Genomic DNA, 365 nt, shown 5'->3' with positions numbered 1-365 from the left:
AGCCAATCCAAGCCTTTTTGGACTCCAGCCTCTCTGCTCTCCTACTCCCCTGTGGACGGACAAGCATCATCCAGACTAATTTGCTTTTTATTTTACTAAGCAACAACCTGTTTCCTCTTCACTGCACTGACCCTGCTCCCTGTGCCAGTTGCAGCCCCAGTCCCATTGTTTTGCCTCCGGTTGGATTGTCCCACAACCTCTTGGCATGTGCACTCAGCTGGAGCTCACAATGAACTCTTGTGGTCATGCTGTCCCCAAGCTTTTGGCATCTGTAGCTCCCAAGGCAGGTCTCAGTCTTGAACTGGAAACAAGGCTTTGTACAAGATATATGTATATATATACACATATATAGCTATATATATTAT

Source organism: Nestor notabilis, unplaced genomic scaffold (genome assembly GCF_000696875.1).
Source record: "Nestor notabilis isolate BGI_N333 unplaced genomic scaffold, ASM69687v1 scaffold6856, whole genome shotgun sequence".
Lineage (NCBI taxonomy): Eukaryota > Metazoa > Chordata > Aves > Psittaciformes > Psittacidae > Nestor > Nestor notabilis.
Note: the sequence above shows the minus strand (reverse complement) of the source record.